A 17,956-nucleotide genomic window follows, 5' to 3' on the forward strand; every position below is an offset into this window, starting at 1 on the left:
GCAACTCAAGTAGCTATGCAGAATTTGTTGAGCCATTAATCCTGGGGTGAACTTAACATCTGATAGGTGCTTCCTTTTCCCAAGACAGTAGAGCCAAAAATGTCTTGCACTGCCTCTAAACCCCAGAAATGGTTTGTATAGGTGGATGTAGGGCCAGCATGGCACAGAAAATCTGAAGGCGAATCTCTGCTTCATCTGAGCAGCCTGTTGGGCTCACCTCTGTAAGATGGAACATTGTAAAGTGAAGAAGCTTGGGCTGGGTAGCAGAATGAGTCAAGGAGAAGATGGTGGTCATTCTCTAGAGGGGAAACTTGGTATACTCTGAATATATATTTTGCGGCCCCAAGAAGAACTCATTTGCCTGTACTGTATGTCATACTCTGAAACAGGACACCAAAGATGACTCATAGCATCAAGAATCTGCTGATTTGGCAGCAAGGCAACATTGGTAACCCTGGTCTCCATACATCATGGAAAGCCATGCAGATGTCACTGATATTATTCTTCAAGTGAATTTACAGAAATTTTCTTTCCCAGATGTCATGCCTATGCTCCAGTGTTCATTTATGTATCCCCTATCCATTCCAGAGGGACGCAGGTGGCGCTGTGGGTTAAAGCCTCAGTGCCTAGGACTTGCCGATCGAAAGGTCGGCGGTTCGAATCCCTGCGGCGGGGTGCGCTCCTGTTGCTCGGTCCCAGTGCCTGCCAACCTAGCAGTTCGAAAGCACCTCCGGGTGCAAGTAGATAAATAGGGACCGCTTACCAGCGGGAAGGTAAACGGCGTTTCCGTGTGCGGCTCTGGCTCACCAGAGCAGCGATGTCACGCTGGCCACGTGACCCAGAAGTGTCTCCGGACAGCGCTGGCCCCTGGCCTCTTAAGTGAGATGGGCGCACAACCCCAGAGTCTGTCAAGACTGGCCCGTACGGGCAGGGGTACCTTTACCTTTACCTATCCATTCCAGACAGAAATGAAATATCCATTGGCGAGTGAATTTCAGTGGGAAATGCAACAATGAGGATTCTCTGAAGACAAAAGTGAAGGATGGCTTGTTTTGAAGTGGTTTTTGGTTCCAGGACTTTGGTTTCTTCTGTTCATTTTGGATTTGTTTAGGCTTCTTTGTGTCTCAAGGCTTATTTAATCTTCAATTTTTAACTATATAACTATAAATTTTAATGAAATTTCCAAAACTGTTTGTTCCAACCTGGGGTCTTCTTCCATGGGAACTTTAAATTGCTTTCTCTCCTCCTCCTTAAAAAAAACTATGGACTTTAAATTGCTTCCTAGTTACTATTTTTTTGTAGATACTAATTTTGTATCTAGATATTTTTTTCCTAAATATCCCCAAAAAGGGCTAGGGAGAAAGTTTCAATATTCTAAAGAAGTTTCAATATTTCAAAAAGAACCTTTGTGAGCTGCCTATTTGTGGGATTCTCATGCCATCGATAACAACAAAGGCTTGGGAAGCCATTCCCCCATCCCACTTCACCTAAAAGGGCCAACAATTACTGCTTTCTGATTAAATGAGATCATTTTAATAATGAGAACTATTCAAAATAATGGTGTTAAAGTCTATTACACCCCACCGAAATGAAGGAGTAAGTGCCTTAACCAGCTACACAATGTCAGGAGAATATTACTGCCCAATGGCAAATATTGCTTTGAAAATGAACATCATTCTAAATAAATGAATCCAGCCTGCTACTTGCTATCAAACTGATTCTTGTTCTAGGGTCAGGACAACTCTTCTGGTTTTTTTCCAGTTTGACTTTTGGTACTTTTGGTCGAAGCATGTAAATATTATGTTTCCTACAGTAGGTGGCAGAGAAGGGCTGGTTCACCCCCCCCCCCCAATTTACGAGTGACAGAAAGCTAGAGCATTCCACTCAGCCTGTCTACGGGCAGAATTCCCACTTGTTCATCTCGTGTCCATCAGGAGAAAATCTGAAACCCTGCAGGGATTCCCTCATTGCTTTAACATTTTGTGCATTCTGCTCTCAGCTTTCCACTCTGGCTCTATGCCTGATTTGGGTCTCTTCAGTTGCCACCCACACATTTCCATTATTGAAATGGATCCGGTAGCAGCACCACAACCCCCCACTCATTTCTTTTAGGTTTGCAGGGACCCATGCAAAACAAAACAAAGGGTATCTAGGGTCCGTTCCTCACCAGATTTACTATTGATGCATTTCTAATGCTGCTCATTTATGGTGCTTCTCATGTTGCCTCCTTAAATTATTTACACTATAAAATAATTACCTGCTATAAAATAATCATGAAAGGGAAATGAACTCCTAAAACCTGACAAGGCAATTTGCACACTGGGTGTGGTGTCGCATTATTGTAACATTTGATGTTATTGTAGCATCCTGTGATGGCCTGTTTGAAAAAGGAAGTGCTCTTCATTATTTGTCTCCCTTCGTTCCTCCAAGGAGCTCAGGCTGGCATCTATGGTCTATCTCAGGGGTTCCCAAACTGTCGTCCACAGACGACTAATGCTCTGTGTCTCTTATACTGTGTTTCATATGGCATTCTACGTAATTCAAATTGTAATATATGAAATAAAGGAGCAATGCAAATAAAGTTTAGAAATATACAGCATCAAGCACAGCAGATTCCAATGCTGGAACAGGCAGAAAAACCATTAAGCGACCTGCCAAAACTCTCTGCAATTTTCAAGTGGTCCAGGTTGGGGGCGGGGGCATTTGGGAATGACTGGTCTAATTCAAAGGCTTATTCAAAAGTTTATCCTAGGCACATGAATGACAACTCCCATCATGCCTGGCCACTGGCATTTTCTTCTGGGGAGAAGCAGGGTTGCAGCTCAATTCTCATGATCCCAAGTGGGCTTTTATTCGAGCACATCATGCCTTCTTTTTGTATTATCAACACACTGATCCTTGTTTCACTTTTTTAGCATACGTCACAATATTTTCAGGTTGGACCCTTTTACAGTATTACAAATTCAACTGCCTGCTTCTGGGGCAAAGATATTTGTCTCCTCCCAGTTTCTTTATTTTTCACATTTGTCCTGAAGATGCCTGTTGGGCGAAGTCATGTTTTCTTTCTATTCAAGCAGCCCAGTACACATGCCACTGAATCTGAGACCACTTCCATTCCAGATGCTTTGAAAATCAGTCACTAGATCAGTGTCCCTTTCCACACTCACTTGCTTCATTCATCTCACCATCTTGTGGAGGCTCCACCAAGAGATCCATATGCTTACCAAAAGGAAAACGTTCTGAGTAGCTTCACAACCACATTGACAAGGTCAAGCATGGACTCTTAATTCATGACTGTATATATCTAGTTCTTGATCAGATCCAATGAGCTCTAAAGCAGTAAAGTGCTTTTTTTTTCCATAGCTGTGATTTAAGGCAAGTCCTTAAGAAAACACCATCTGTGGTAGTGCTAAGGAAAAATAAGTGTTTCACACTCTATTATATAACTTAGTTTCATATTGCATAAAGCTCAGTCCATAATAATGGTTAGAAAGACATACCCCGAAGGGCAGAAAGGCAAGGCACTTTAGAGAGGATTCTTACCAAATCAGATAAATATATCTAATAAAACTAAAAGTACAGAGCGCATTTTGTTCTCTGCAGTACCAGCTGATGTTGGTCTAAATATAGCCCATCTGGCATAAATGGGTTACATGATGTTGTGTGGTGCTATAAAGTTTTAATAGATGCTTATTTGATTAGACCAGGATCATTCATTCGTAACTCAACTACTTGTGAGTCTTGAGCAATGTGGTTGGTTTGTATTTGGGGCCATTAAAAGTTTTTTATTACACCCCATGCTATTATATAGCCTTACTAATAGTTCCTCCTGCTGCCGCCCATTGGCCACCTGCACTCTCAGAAGGATTAAATGAATGACACGTATAAAAATGGCAGCCTCCATTTTATATTATATTCAAGGCAACGCAGTAGACACTATCAAAAGGCTTAATATTTTCTCATATGCTCCAGAGAGCAAGATAAATGTAACATGTCAACAAGACACGCCACCTGTGCCCCAGTTCACGCTTTAAAATATGTGTGTGCAACTAAACTGACAAGTAAAATAAAACCACCCAGTATGTGGGACTTTCCAAACAACCCACAAAATAGTTCTGTTTTTGCAGGCTGTGGGTGACTCTGCCAGTCTGATATTTTGCATCAGGCTAATTGCATATAAAACAATGTCACATGCTATTGTTTTCCTTTGTTAACAGTGTTTTATAGATTGTAATTGTCGCACTGATGATTTGTTAATTATTCTGTATGATTTATGCTGCATTTGTGATGTTCTATTGTTTTATCATGTTATTATTTATTGCTTGTAAGCTGCTATGGGATTCATTTGAATGAGAAGTGGCATAGAAATATAATCAATCAATCAATCTCTCATACATGCACGCACACCCCTCACATATGTGATGAGCACATGCATGCCTGCTTTGTCATGCCTACATGTATCATGAAGCAGTGGTGTAGCGTGGGGGTGCAGGGGGGCCGGCCGCACCGGGCGCAACATCTGGGGGTTAGGGTTAGGGGGCGCAAATCCATGGGTTAGGGGGCACAAATTACTTGCCTTGCCCCGGATGCTGACAACCCACGCTACGCCACTGTCATGAAGTCCCTAATGGCAGGCACTTCCCATGCTGTGTGCATGTAATCAATGAGAAACTCGTGCTCTTAACACTCCTTATGCATTTTCTGCTTGAAAAGCAGTTTTCTGCTTTGAAGCAGAATCCATTTGGTACAGTCATATTGTAGGCTGTAGTCCTAAATTCTGGAATGGCTTCTGTCATCCCAACAGAATTTCCCCACCCACAAGGACAAACCACAAGAGGAAGCTGGCACAGGCCAGCACTAAGTGCTGCCTGGAAGTTCTGGAGGCAACAGTTTACTGATTCATTTGACAATTACCAAAAGGAGCCAGAGCTATCAAACCAGTCAGAGCTGGAGATAGGCACTCCTGGATCCAGAAGTAGTCCCAGCAACAAATCTTATTTCAGGGGAATGCAACCCCATCCAGAACAGGCCAGCTCCCCACCTCCTGCTATCAAGAACTTGGAACAACTTTAACAGCTCTGTCCTTTCAGGATTCAGTTTTGATTTGTTGGCCCACATCCAGCCCATCACTGCTTCCAAACACCTGTCTTCCACCACAGCCATCCCTCCTGATTCAGATGGAACAGAGAAATAGATATGGGTGTTATCCACACTTCACTCCAAATATGGCTATTTTTTCTAGTGTAAGTACTGTGTTCTGCTAAGGTAAGGAAATCTTTGAACACTCCTACTGTTATGTACTGAAGTTCTCACCCTGGGCCAGCAGGGTGTTACTGTAGATAGTTATGCAAATGAAGGATCAAAAGTGACGTTCAGTGATTGGATAGTTTTAGAAAGTTGCAACAGTTACGTTGTTCTGGAGCTCTATATAAGCAGGCTGACTGAGCTCCTCAGTTCAGTCCTGTTCTGACCTTTGAATAAACAAGAGCTGTTTGAAGAATCGCTGTGTCTTCTGATATGTTCCCCCACAACTTAACACTTACCATATCCAGCAAACATAACAAGGATAGGATTGCTTTGCTCGTGCTCTGAAAAGTATCACATTTTATTGTGTGTTTAACTAAGTTGCTTTGGGCTGATATTGTATTTGAGCATACAAATAACATAAATAAAGGTGTTCTCTGTTGACCAATCTGTGTATTGTTAATGGCACAAAAACCCAGCCATGCCAGTTTGCTGTGGCCAGCTGGCAACCATAGCCCACATTCCGGTATAATGCTGGGTTGAAAGCCTCACTTGTTTAAAATAAGATGCATAGTTGTGAGAAGAGTCGTTGCTTTCGTATATAACACTGACAGAGAGTTTTATCTTCTTTGTTCTCACTACAACAGCTCCTGGTCTATTAATATGCCACATGCGCAAAACATATAGTCTAGCACCATGAAGTGGGAAAAAGTGGTAATGAGGAGCATCTCAAACCTCAGGTTCTTCTGTAAGGCACCAAACTAACTCTGAATAATCAGTAGCGCAGTTGGGACTGCAAATTCTAAGAGGGTGGGTGGGGAAATCAGCCTAAATTAAGTAACACACACACACACAGTGGCCCATAAGAAAAATGGCATGTCTGCTACCTTCTCCCAAATTTCATCATTAAGACTGGGATTAGATGCAGACTCCAAGGCTCCATCAACTCTCTCTCCCCACCCTACCCCACTATCTTGCCTGAAGTAGCATTCTAGAGAACTCAAAAGCTTGCACACTTGTTTGTAACATTTTGGTTGGCCTAATAAAGGTATTGCCCAAATATAGATTCTGAAAATTAAGGGATGCCATGTTCTGAGTTAGTTCAAGCCAGCTAACTCAACCAAGAACAGTTTAGGGCCATTTCAGCATGTTGGTGTGACCATTTTTTGCAATCATCCACACATGGCTTTCATGTTAGCCAGTTTTTTGTGTATGTAGATCACTGCAAGTAACAATTACAAATGTCTGTATATTAATATACACCTTGAGTAGCTACATCTGGTGTGGGTAAAGGTTTTTGAGATTATACTGGACTTAAGCAGATCATATCAGCAAATTACACATGTTCACTGGCACCATAGGTGCCAGCTCCTGGGGGGCTGAGGCACTTTCACCCCAATTTTTTGGGAGGGGCAGGCCCCCTCAATGTTCAGAAGGCATTTGGCTCTGCCCCCGTCTCCTCACGACGTCATGTGTGTGACATCAGGATATTACAACCCTGGTTGCCCTCAATCTTCTTGAGAAGATGACGCCTCTGACTGACACAGCGTAGCTTCCTGAGCCATCATAAACTCTGAACCATAATATATGCATTTGTCATCTTATGTTATACTCACTTTCACCATGTCAGGAGAAGTATTGCAACAGTCACCCCTGGATCCCTGGAAATTGGCACCCTTCTTACTTGTGCATAAACAGAATCAGACACAATCTGTGAATTCTGGTTTTGTATGCAAGGAGTGTAAGAAATATCTGAGCAGAAGAAAAAAGAGAGGCTGACTTGTTTCTCTTCTTCATCTCTCTCTTATCCCGGAGAGTTTTCACATTATATTAGTGTTACCGAGGGTCCCCTCTGTACTCTCTGCAGCCAGTGCCTAGAAGCAAACCTGATGATAGTCAGTCTCTAAGAATGAGAATGGGAATCTTGTCACAAAGTGACAGTGCTAAGGAGCCTTGGGCAGAGAGTCTGAAGTCAGCCAGCTGACAGCAGCAGTGACACCGGACGGCAGCTCTTTTCAACAAGACCCACCATTTCCAGCTGCCCTGAGGTTGGTGCTTCTCAAGCCAGCTCTCTGATCTGACTTTGACAGCATGTCTGGCTCAGCGTCCTTCGTTGTACATCTTTCCCCATACGCAGAAGACAGAGAGAGAGAAGGAGAGAAGGCTACACGGTCATTCTCACATAAGCCGGAGAGCTTATCTTCTGACATTACTGAATCTCAACAAGATGATAATGTTTCTGCGTCAGGGCACCATTCCACCGTGCATTTCTCACTCCTTCCTTTAACCCTGGGCATGAACACAACATGGGCTTTGTTGAGAGCTGCAATCATGTAATCTTCCTTACTGGTGGGGGTTGGAACTAGTTCTGTTATGAACACATGGTCTACACAAAGATCTATGCTTGTGCTATAAGGGACTGCCTTTCAAAAACAGACCAGAAACTTGCATGGGTTCAAAATGCAGAGGGCAAATTTTGGTTCTCATTGCTCAGAACACATAACTCTGTTTCTGTGTCAATTTCACTGTCTATTGGTTTCTGAGCACAGCAGGTCTTGGCCTTTAAAGCCCTAAATAGTCCAAGACCCAGTTACCTTGAGGACCATTTTCTCTTATATAGTCCTCCCACAGAGGCCTTGCTCTCCATGCCATTGTCTCAGGCCCTTTGATGAGTGAACATGAGTCATGAGTCCTTTCTATTAGCAGCTTTGTGGATGTAGAAAGAGTGAGGAGACCTGTCAGGATTTATTTATTTATTTTGAACAGTGGTTAAAAACTTCTTTAGCAATCTGCAATCAGGCTTACTGCAATCAGGTACATGTAGGGCTGCCTTACATGGTCCAAACTTTTGAGTTGGGCAGCATGGATGTTAACTAGGACCAGCCAATACAATCATATTATGCCAGGCCTCTGTCATCTGCACTGGCTTCCACTATTTATTTATTTATTTATATTTTTTTGCCCCAGTCCATTAGGATCCAACAACATCTGGAAAGCCACAGATGTTACATCCCTGATATAAGCACCTAGTACCCCACCTGGTTCAGAGACATTTTTCTTTCTTGTAGTATACATGAAAAGCAGGTAGCAGCATTTAGTCACCATTACATGCTTTAAGATTTTCCAAGTTAAATCAGTGCAAATTAATTGCATGCTTAATTATCCTGTGATGATCAACTAACCTACTTTTTATTGCATAGGATTGCAAACAGGATTTCTTTTCTCTGTTTTTGTTGTTTGTTAAAGCACTTTAATCCTATCTCTCCCACCATTTAAAAAAATAATAAAAATATAGCCCTGCCTAGCATGGCCAATGATTAAGGATGCTGAGAACTGTAGTCCAGCAACATTGCTGTTTTTGTAAGCTATTTTTAACCTATATTTTATTAAAATATTCCTTTTACTATTTGTATAAATGGCCTTAATAAAGTTTTTGTAGGGTAGGATGTAAATCCTGAAATAAAGAAATACTACAACAGCATAATCCCAAAAGTGCTTAGTAGTTTGAGCTGAATTATGTCCATGCTTCCTAACAATACTACTGAGTAGAACGGGATTCCTTCCTTTTCCCAAAATGACCGTACTATATCATTATCCTCTTCTTGTTTTCTTATAGAATGTAACTGTGTCTTACCAGTTCAATGAACATTAAGCGACTGGAAATTAGAATGTCACGTACATAATGGAATACACTGAAGAGAAACAGTGAAATGGGTTGAGAGATGTGAAAGCAGCAGCCCACACACTCTCAAATAAAATTGTCTAGCAACAGGGATATTAATAACTGCTCTCAGCCATTCTAGAATATTCTTCCGTGGCTCTTGCTATCACCTACTCAGTTTCACTTTATAAGAGAGACACCATCCTTTTCTTGGGTCAGAATATTTTTGTCTCTTCTAATTCTTATTTAAACCCCACCACCACCTTACAAACAACGAGGTCATGTCACAAAGTATCAATCATGCCACAATGTCCAAACCAGAATGGCAGGTACCTCTTTACACACCCCATAAGAAATCAGTGACGTTCTTCCTGCTTTGCTACAGAAATGAAGATCCAAAATGAACACACAAAATAATAGCTTCAAACCAGCCTCCCACTATGTAATGCTTTCCATATGCTTTGGATCGCAGCTCCCATCAGCTGTGCTAGTTGGGGCTGATGAGGCGTCACTCATGGGCACATGAAACAGCCTACCAGAAAAAGAAATGTATATATATCATAGGCACATCAGTGCTTAGTCAATAAGTAGTGCAATGCAAATGGTTCCGATCAGGACAGTGCCTGCAAATCTGGCATCAAAGTGGTGAAACAAGCTAGAAAAGCAATAAAGGGCAAGGTAAGCAAACTTTGCAGAAGTGGAGAGCACCTTTGGGTGTAGGACCACACTGTGTAAATCAGGATCAAAAACTTGGAATTGATTGAGAAATCATGGGGAGATAAAACACAACAAAATTTTGGGGTGATTTTAGTACTCCTTGGTGCCAGAGAACCCACATTCTTTGATCTAACAAAAAAAGACAATGGAATTTCTTAGGCAGTTTGTGGGCTATAAAAAGACCTCTGTGCATCGCAAGTTGCCAGGCATATGTTGCCCACCTGAGAGAGCGAGTGCTTAAGGTTACAGTGGGTTTATATACTTCAGAGTTAAGCTATGCAAGGAGATTCATAATACCTGGAAAAAGAAGCCCTTTGGCTGAATGCAGGACTGTAACAAAATGAAAATGGGTACTTCTATAGCTCCTTTTATCCACAGATATCCCTCTAGTGCTCTTGAAACCATTAAGATAAATGTAAAAAAGAGAAAGAAACCCTGAAGCACATGATGCTGACAAAATGGAAAGCTATGTAGTTTTCTATTTAGCCAGAAATAACCTTTTTAAAATGACTCCTTTTCAAAACCAATGTCAGATTCTCTGTTGACGTGCGTACACAGGAATTGAGCCATTAAAATGCATGAGCCTGCCCCAGTTTCGAAGAGGAGAGATTTGGGATCTTGATGGCTGTGCAATACTAGATATAGGAATGAACCCACATGATGGAAAAGCTACCAATGAATTTCAAACAGATCTTAGAAAATATTAAATGCTCGACCCTGGCTGTCAAATCAAGCAGTAAAACTCAAATATGAGGAATTAGACATCAAATATGTTGCACATCAAATAACAAATATCAGGTGTGAAATATCAAATACTGAAAGCACAGTCAAATGTTAAATTGTCACCACAGTCTATTCCTCCTGCCAGCATGTCACAGTATGGAAAATTGGAGAGAAGCAAAAGTGAGGAAATACTAGGCTGAGACGAAGAGGCAGTAAGAGAAATAATTAAGAATTGAATACTAGTCCGAAGGGGAAAGATGTTATGTATATATCATCCCTGCCCTGCAATGAGGCACATCCTTGTTTCATGTGATCCCCATTTTTACTCCTTACTTGGTTTGGCTTTCACAGGAACACAGAAACCAATGAAGTTCCCTTCTGTTGGTCCATTCTAATTCAGTATTGTCTACACTGACTGGCAACAGCTGTCAGGGGTTAAGGTAGGGTTGTATCCCAGGCCTACTTAAAGATTGAACCTGGGACCTTCTGAGTGCAAGGCATATGCTATGGCCCTTCCCCCCCCCCAACACTTTACATCAGCCTTCTCCAACTTGGTGCCCTGCTGATGTCGCAGAACTACAACTCCCACAATCCCCCACCGCAGGCTGTATACTACGGAATGGCAGTTGATGGGAGGTGTAGTCCAAAGATGCCTAGGAAGGGCCGAGTTGTAGAAGGCTGCCTTAAGTGAATCCCATTCAGAGCACCCTAAGTAAGAGTGCATCTTAAAAAGCACCTAGACAGCATCTTAAAAGGTAGAGACATCACCTTGCCAAAAAGGTCCGTATAGTTAAAGCTATGGTTTTCCCAGTAGTGATGTATGGAAGTGAGAGCTGGACCATAAAGAAGGCTGATCGCCGAAGAATTGATGTTTTTGAATTATGGTGCTGGAGGAGACTCTTGAGAGTCCCACGGACTGCAAGAAGATCAAACCTATCCATTCTGAAGGAAATCAGCCCTGAGTGCCCACTGGAAGGACAGATCCTGAAGTTGAGGCTCCAATACTTTGGCCACCTCATGAGAAGAGAAGACTCCTTGGAAAAGAGCCTGATGGTGGGAAAGATGGAGGGCACAAGGAGAAGGGGACGACAGAGGACGAGAGGGTTGGATAGTGTTCTCGAAGCTACCAGCATGAGTTTGAGGAAACTGCAGGAGGCAGTGGAAGACAGAAGTGCCTGGCGTGCTCTGGTCCATGGGGTCATGAAGTGTCGGACACTACTAAATAACTAAACAACAACAACAAGTAAGAGCGACTTTCTTCTGCCATCTCTGTTATTTTCTGCTGTGTTTGTGACAGACAGTAAGTGAGGAAATAACAACAGACAGACAAAAACATGGATGGAATTCTCTAACCAAGGAAGAAAAGGGTTGGCCTTAGGTACATCTTGCAGCTGTTTCACTCTGTCCTTTCACATGAGGAGATAAGATTTCCTAGAAATCTGGCTGATATGGAAAGCTCAGGAAGCACATGGTTGCTTTTTCTTGTTGCCATGCCTCTTGGAACAGAGCATTTCGGAAATTGCTCTTGAGCTTAATTTTCATTTGTTAGTGTGCAGACCACCTTTCTGTATAGAAATCTTCAAGGCAGTGGACAGAGCATAAAATCAAGCTGTTCTCTGTACAGCCAAGTGTTCCCTTGTAGGCTTTATTCTGCTGTGCTCGTCACAGTGTGTCCAGAAGGGACGACTCTGCCACAGTGAGATCAGGAAAAACTCTTGCTTTGTTTATGAAAGAAACTTTCTGACAATATTGCCAGCAAAGAAAGCGCTACTGGGATGGGTAAAATGCAGAGACATCTTTTTTTTCTGGCTTTAACATCGGAATATAATATTTTATTATATCTTCATCCCATCCTTAGGAAGTCTTGCTTAAATCTTCTCCAGTCTGACCTTGGCATAATTTGTTTCAGTTTATGAGTCTGGAAAGGTGGGAATGTTCTTGGGGTTTGCTCTCCTGTTCAGTGTCTGAAAGTCATGTGTATAGGGTTTATGAAAGGACCTTTGTCCTCCTAGGAATGCTTTCAGAAAGCCTCTTTCATAAGTTGCATGTACATTGCATTCTCTCAGTGGCTACAGTACCAGAAACATGCAGCTGGTGTTTACCTTTGGGGCAAATCCCCCCATTGACACCAGTGGGCTTTTTCCTCTCAATGCAAAACCACCTTCTAGATGAGGGATTTCCTTCAGCACTTCGGCAGGGGAAGAACGGGTTAAATTTCCCTTACACAGCTGACAGTGCTCCTGCTGCCCTTCAGCCACTGCCATCTTCAGCTGGTGCTAACTGCACCTTTCAAAACCTGCACCTTAACATGCAAGTAGCATCACATCAAATTCGACCTGAAGACTTTGCACATGTGGAAATGCAACCTCACCTTTACTTCTTAATTACAGTTTTGCTGTTTCTTTACAATGACAGGCGTCATCAACGTTTTTGGACTAGTGGGCACTAGTGGGCACATTTTGAATTCTGAGGGAATGCTAGGGGTGCCGGTCACAAAATGGCTGCCATGGAAAGGGCATGACACAACACAAAATGGCTGCCACAGGGCGCATACCATAACACAAAATCACAGAGAGACAACAACAACTAAGAGCCCTAGGCTTTCCATAGGAAATCACCTATGTCCTGCTGGTCCTGACTATGGAGATCACTCTCTCACACACAAACATCAATGTTTTTGCTATCTAATAACAACAGGGAGAATTCCTTGGTACCAAGAAAAATATGCAAGGTAGCTGCACCAATCTCATTTCACAGAGATCACTCAGAGTGCATTTTTTTGCCTCATAACTTTCTTTCTAGGAGGGCTGGAGACTTGCTTTTTAAGAAAATGAAAGCTTACAGTTTGGGGCACCCACCCAGGGGCCTTCAGAGGTGCCATAGTGCCTATGGACCCCAGGTTGGTGACCTCCATATGATATCAGGAGGAAAACGACTCTAAGTGCATGAAGAAATATTCATTTGAGGCCCAATTGATTTTAGAATAATAGCAATTGTGAGGGACACAATAGATATGAGAAATAAATGGGAAATGCACTAGTCATGTACAATGCATTATCAACGTCTTATAGTAAGTAAATATGAAAGTAATTATAAAATTGTTTATAAGAGCTCTTGTTAAGCAAAAACTAGAAATATAAAACAATATACACTCAGGACAAAAGCAAATTAAAAACAGAACAAAGATCTAAAGATAAAACAACCCCTAGATTGAAACAAAAAAAAACCCCTAATTAATAAGGATTGAGATGTAAGCTAGAAAACCTTTCTCAGAAAATCTAAAAAATGATGTCCAGATTTTAATGATACAACCAAATATCTGTAAACTAGTGGTTATAAATAATGCTTACCAAGTGGAGAACTCCTGCAGGAAGCACCCAAAGGCCAGAACCAGTTGCCTCAGGAAGAAACCTTTAACAGGTGCAATGATTAGAGTTAATGTGGGGTAATGCTGAGAGTATTTTAACCCTTTAATGACTTAAAGGTACCTGAAGAGATAAATGTATTTAAATGCCTGAACATAGGTGGCAAAAAAATGGGTTTTCTCCAATTTGACATTTGCTTAGTTACAGCTAAAGACCAGGTAAAAGAGCAGGCGCAGGTGATTGGGGGGGACGGGGTGCAAAATTGGCTTTTAAAAAGTCCATAAATATTTTAAAAAAAAATCCTTCCAGTAGCACCTTAAAGACCAACTAAGTCAGTTCTTGGTATGAGCTTTTGTGTGCATGCACACTTCTTCAGATACCAAGATATCCAGATATCCATAAATATAAATATTGATTATTGCCTCATAAGAAGAAGAAGAAGAAGAGTTTGGATTTGATATCCCGCCTTTCACTCCCCTTCAGGAGTCTCAAAGTGGCTAACAATCTCCTTTCCCTTCCTCCCCCACAACAAACACTCTGTGAGGTGAGTGGGGCTGAGAGACTTCAGAGAAGTGTGACTAGCCCAAGGTCACCCAGCAGCTGCATGTGGAGGAGCGGAGACGCGAACCCGGTTCACCAGATTACAAGACTACCGCTCTTAACCACTGCACCACACTGGCTCTTTGAAATGGTTTCAAATAGAGGGTGAATTGAATGGGAGGAAGGGGGTGGGTTGGAGGACAGACAGAAAGAAGAGCTAATTTGTCCGTGGCTAGGGGGCGCAATCTGGGCTTTTTCTGCCAGAGGCACAAGATCACCTAGCTACGGCTCTGCCCCACAATAGTGGGCTTAGCATCAGAAGTAATAATACTGATAGGACAGTTGCAGTCATCTATCTTTCTTTCATAACTTGCTTTATTTTTCTTTGCATCTGGTTCCATTTATGACTCATCCTTCCCAAACATCCATATGTTGCTGCAGAAGGACTTCAGCTTTACTTGCTTCATAGTGAGTTGTAGCATTGGCTGCCAGCCAACTAAATGTAATAAAACCACTCCCCCTCCCCCCATCCAAAATTAAAATGAAATCTCATTTGCAGTGAGAGTTAATTAGCAGTCTGTAAGCCATTTCAGCAACTTGTGTTGTGTTGTTGCCTGATATGCACCTTCCAACTCTTGTTGTGGCATTTCATTAGCTACAATATGGAAAAGGTTGGCTGCACATTCCAAACCTCGGCTGCTAGAGTAAATTTTGGACAGTCACCCTGTGGGATCTCTGGGTGTCACTTTTTGCATCACCTGTTCAGAGCACAGTGATGCTGATGAATCTTAACACTTTCAATATGGAGCTGACAACAGTGATTTTGCGGAAATAGGCAGCTTGTCAAGAAGCTTGCGTACAAAGGACTTGGCATGACATTAAAAACACTCAGAACACAAGTGACTAAAAACGTCATCACTACTGAAGTTTTAGAATCTGAAAGACCAGTGTGGGGGGGGGGAGTGGGGGAACATCATTTTCAAATTACTTTTTAAATGTGATGTTTTTCATTCCTATAATTTAGCAAGACCTTGCTAGATATTGTGCATGGTATGTCTATAGTCAAAATCACTCCTAGCATCATTTAAATAAAAAAAATATATTATTTGGAGCATATATTTTTTAAATGAGCTTGGGTGCCTTAAGAGTTTTCCTTCCCCTAGCAAAATGTATGCAAATTTCACTTTCCATGAGGGAAGACTCTCAGGATCCCAAACTCTGCTACAAATTGATGTTCGAAGGGGAGAAGGGAAGATGGACTTCATCTCACCTCTGACACCCTACATGGTTTCAGATCAGGATACCGAAAGAATATCTTGTCTGGCATAATCCTACCCATTCATTATGATTTGCTGGGGGGTCACTATTTTGTATCTCATCCAGATCTGAGACTCGTTTGGTAGAGACAGGTGGCTGGTAGAGAGGAGGCTCCCTGGAGATCCCTCTCCTTGACATATTTCTATCACCTCCTTCAGAGCTGGTTTCATTTCTTATTTATTCATTAAATTTGAATGCCACCCTTCATCCGTAGATCTCAGTAGGGTTTGCAACATAAAAATACAGCATGAAAACACAAAATACATGATAAAAACAAGAATAAAAAACACAAACCAATAAACCTCCCTCCCCCTACCGTATCAAGATATCTTAAATGCATATCTTGATATGCATTTAATTTTTATCTCTTTTTTAGCAGGCACATCACATAGTGAAATGATTGAATTTGTAGCGATGGCCACCAACTTGGATGGCTTTAAAAGAGGGTTAGTCAAATTCACGGAGGAGTAGGCTACTGGTGGCTTCTAATCCTGATGCTTATGTTCTGCCTTCACTGCTGGAGGCAGTAATGCTTCTGAACACCAGGGGAGAGCGCTCTTGTGCTCGAATCCTGACTGTGGGTTTCTCACAGGCATCTAGTCGGCCACTGTGAGAACAGGATGCAGAACTAGATGGACCGCTGGCCTTAACCAGCAGACTCTTCTTAGGTTCTGAATTTTATTTTATCTCTTAGTCACTTGAATCCTATTTAACTATTACTTTTATTTTTAGCTGCTTGGGCCTTTTCCTAAATGAAAAGGTGTGTTGAGAATGTACTAAAATAAACAAGACTTCTGCTGATGGGTGTTTTCTGAGAGATGTTTTCCTAGTTTGAGCAAGAGCCATTGAAACATCTTCCACAGGAATGTGTGGGACACTTGTGGGTGGTGGAAAACGGAGGCATGGAAAATCTCCTTCTCCACCTCTTTGTGAATTACTCAGGATCATAAATTCTCGTCAATTATTGATCCAGTTGCTGGAATTTACTAGGTTACTCTTTCCAAGCTGAGATCACCACGTCTTGTTAGTTGCATGTCCTGCTAGTTGTGACTAGAAATGAAGGGATCTGCACATACATACCTGCCCCATCACACCTGCTCCATGCCAGCCTCTGGGATTACAGGAAACCTCTCCAAACAGGCAGCAGCAGAGTCTGGAGTTAAGTGGGGGTGGCAGAAAGAGCTGTTCTAACCGTGAATGCAAAGTAAAGGCACCCTGGAGACTGAGTAAAGGATTGCAAACGGCAAGAGTCTGGAAGCTTGAACCAGAAGAGTTTGGTAGATACAGCAGGACTTATGGGAAATGGAAATTATGTTCAGCAGAAAAATGAGAAATTCCAGGACCTACAATACGATTTTCTCGACCTTTTTGTCGATTCCTGGCCAGATGTCTGTTTCTGACCATCTGCAGTGCTTCCAGCTATCACCCACCATTTTATATGTACTGTTGTTAAAAATTTGATGCATATAAATAAAAACAACAAAAAGAGACAGCAATGAGAGAAATGCACAGAGATATTTGTGCTGTGTTAGAATTTAGTATGCAAATCTTCAGTTTGGAAGAGATTTGGGACAATGTTTCTGCAACCCTCCACTTGTGAAAACTTAATTGAACCCTTCGGGACATTACTAGAAAAGCAAGAGTGTGTTTAGAAGTGTAATCCACTTGCTTAGGGTAGGTATTCAGGTATATTTTATCTGGGCACAGCATGACAGCTTATTCTACAGATATTTTCACTTAGTGAGATGCTGGATGGATGATATCATAAAGACTGCACCAGATGTTTCTCTGGGAATGCAGAAAAAATATCAGAAAGGGCTAGAAATGTGTAGGCCTAGCTTTCCTTCATGAGCGTTTGGAAGCCTGAATAGGTATTTTATTTATGAACCACTTTGAGAAATCACAATAGCAGGAAATCAGGATTATACCTCCCCTATAGACATGATGCACTAAGGCAAGCAGGAAAACTTTTCACTGAAACTTTTTACACATATTTACTTTTTTAAAGCATAAGGCCTTATTTTTGTGTGTTACAGAATTGGAACATCCTTTTTGATCATGTTTTATTTCTAGTTCAATGATGGGTACTAAAGGCAAACACTTAAAAGTATCTGCATAGAGATGGATAGCTTGCTGGGATGTCTGAATTGGGCCCCTATTTCCTCTCTCCCACAGCTCCAGTTCACATTTTTATGCGCAGATCTCAAATCCCTTGGAAATGGATGGCCCTGTTCTAGGACTTGTCTGAAAGACAGGGAAGAATTCACTTTGACAGTACAATATGCAAACTAGCGTTTGCAAGATGCAAAGCTGCTGCTTACACAGAAGGCTGCCTTGCTGAGCCAGACCACTGGTCCATGTTTAGCCTTGTGTTCATCAACTGGTAGCA

The 17,956-nt window shown here is 41.9% G+C and overlaps 1 protein-coding gene across 2 annotated transcripts in view; it reads right to left on the bottom strand.

Annotated features, from left to right (window-relative positions):
• Positions 1-13,898, bottom strand: part of LOC310841136 (uncharacterized protein) — a 54,916-nt gene extending 41,018 nt beyond the window's left edge. For both annotated transcript variants that reach the window (XR_014562370.1, XM_083731744.1), the window contains exon 1: positions 13,696-13,898. The gene's annotated coding sequence lies outside the window, so the exon portion shown is untranslated. The remainder of the gene's footprint in view (positions 1-13,695) is intronic.
• Positions 13,899-17,956: the final 4,058 nt, after the last annotated feature.

Source organism: Podarcis gaigeae, assembly GCF_964106915.1.
Source record: "Podarcis gaigeae genome assembly, chromosome: 3".
Lineage (NCBI taxonomy): Eukaryota > Metazoa > Chordata > Lepidosauria > Squamata > Lacertidae > Podarcis > Podarcis gaigeae.